A 2,242-nucleotide genomic window follows, 5' to 3' on the forward strand; every position below is an offset into this window, starting at 1 on the left:
ATATGAGAAAATGCTCAACATCCCTCATCATAAGGGAGATGCAGATAAAACCACAATGAGATACCACCTAAACCCTGCCAGAATGGCAAAGATTAAAAATATAAAAAGTGATAAGTGTTGGCGGGGATGTGGTGAAAAGGGAACTCTCCTACACTGTTGGTAGGAATGTAAACTGGTTCAGCCCCTGTGGAGAACAATATGGAGGTTCCTCAAAGATCTACAAATAGAACTACCATTTGATCCAGCAATCCCACTTCTGGGTATCTACCCAAAGGACAGGAGAACGCTCAGTCAGAAAAGTGCTTGTACATCAATGTTTATTGCAGCATTATTCACAATCGCCAAGACATGGAACCAACCCAAATGTCCACAAACTGATGAATGGATTGGAAAAGTGTGGTATATATACTCTATGGAATACTACTCAGTCATAAAAAATAACAAGACCCTGGCATTGATAGAAAGCGGTCAGATATGGAGGATCTATTGCTGAGTGAAGTTAGCCAAGATATGAAAGAAAGATATTGTATGTATCCACTTAATATATACCAACTATCTGCACTCTATGGTAGAGATCAAAATATTAGAGGACATAAAAGCAGTGAAAATAGTTAACGAGGATAAGGCAGTGTGGAATGGGGCAGGAAAAGACAAGAGTATAGAGAAAGATAGCAAGAGAATAAATACAGAAGCATGACATTAGTAGAACACAGATACGGTTTATTACCGGTTGATGATGACAACGTGTATAGTATTCTCAGCTGGGTTGATGTGAGAAGTATTCCATGTGGGGTACAGAAAGTCTTTTTTACAAGCAAAATGGAAAATAGTGACTGACTGTTTAAAAAAATAATTGGAATGCTCTTTCCAGCCGATGCCGAGCGATGTACGGTATCTCTAGGGACAACTGGCACAAGCGCCGCAAGACGGGGGACAAGAGAAAGCCCTACCATATGAAGCGGAAGTATGAGCTGGGACGCCCCACTACCAACACTAAGATTGGCCCCCGCCGCATACACACAGTCCATGTGCGGGGAGGTAACAAGAAATACCGCGCCCTGAGGCTGGACATGGGGAAGTTTTCTTGGGGCTCAGAGTGTTGTACACGCAAAACAAGGATCATCGATGTTGTCTACAACGCATCCAATAACGAGCTAGTGCGCACCAAGACCCTGGTGAAGAACTGCATGGTGCTCATTGACAGCACACCGTATCAACAGTGGTACGAGTCCCACTATGCACTGCCCCTGGGCCGCAAGAAGGGGGCCAAGCTGACTCCTGAGGAGAAGTGATTTTAAATAAAAAGCGATCAAAGAAAATTCTGAAGAAATACGATGAAAGGAAAAAGAATGCCAAAATCAGCAGTCTCCTGGAGGAGCAGTTCCAGCAGGGCAAGCTGCTTGCCTGCATTGCATCCAGACCAGGCCAGTGCAGCCGTGCAGATGGCTGTGTGTTAGAAGGCAAGGAGCTGGAGTTCTACCTGAGGAAAATCAAAGCCCAGAATGGCAAATAAACCTTCCTATCTTCGCTCTGTAATAAAGGTGTTTATTGTTCAAAAAAAAAAAAATAGAATAATAATAATGATAGCGATGATTGGGAAAAATAATGAAAAGCTATTGGATGATGAAATGGGGATTTTAATGTCTCTGTAGTGACTGAATGCATGGTAATTGTGCTGGAAAAAAGAATGTAATACACTGTAAAGTTATATGTGATTCAATGTAATGTAAACAAGATTATGATGATAATAGATAAATAAAATACATAACTTAAAAAACACCAAAAAAATACATAAGATAAAGTAAACAATTCTTTTTTAAAAAATTACTCAGTGGGAGTTGTTAGAAGTTGTAAAGAAGACCATGCAGGTAGTTGGCAGGTGGCATTGTGGTTAAGGCCCTGGACTCCCACACACCCAACAACAATCCGACCCTGGACCTGGAGGCTTGCTTTCTCACTTTTTCTTTCTCTCTCTCTGTCATTCTCTGGTCAAAGTAAACAAATGACAAGGAAATAAAATAATTCTTTTTTTGTTTGTTTTGTTTTGTTTTTGTTTTTGTTTTTTCTTTTTTTGGAGAGGTTTTTGCTATAGGGCGCGTGCGTTCGCCAGACAGACAGAGAGAGACAGAGAGACAGAAAGCAGGAAATCACCCCCCAGGGGGAATGGCCACGCCGCAATCCCTTCTCCTCCATTCTCTTCTCGGGATCTTGGGCACACACGCACATGCACCCGGCGTGAGTT

The 2,242-nt window shown here is 41.9% G+C and overlaps 1 pseudogene; it reads left to right on the top strand.

Moving 5' to 3' along the window:
- The first annotated feature begins 884 nt into the window (after positions 1 to 884).
- On the top strand, positions 885 to 1,553 carry LOC102500308 (40S ribosomal protein S8 pseudogene; annotated as a pseudogene).
- The last annotated feature ends 689 nt before the right edge of the window (positions 1,554 to 2,242 follow it).

The sequence above is a fragment of the Tupaia chinensis genome, unplaced genomic scaffold (genome assembly GCF_000334495.1).
Source record: "Tupaia chinensis unplaced genomic scaffold, TupChi_1.0 Scaffold000365_1, whole genome shotgun sequence".
Taxonomy (NCBI): domain Eukaryota; kingdom Metazoa; phylum Chordata; class Mammalia; order Scandentia; family Tupaiidae; genus Tupaia; species Tupaia belangeri.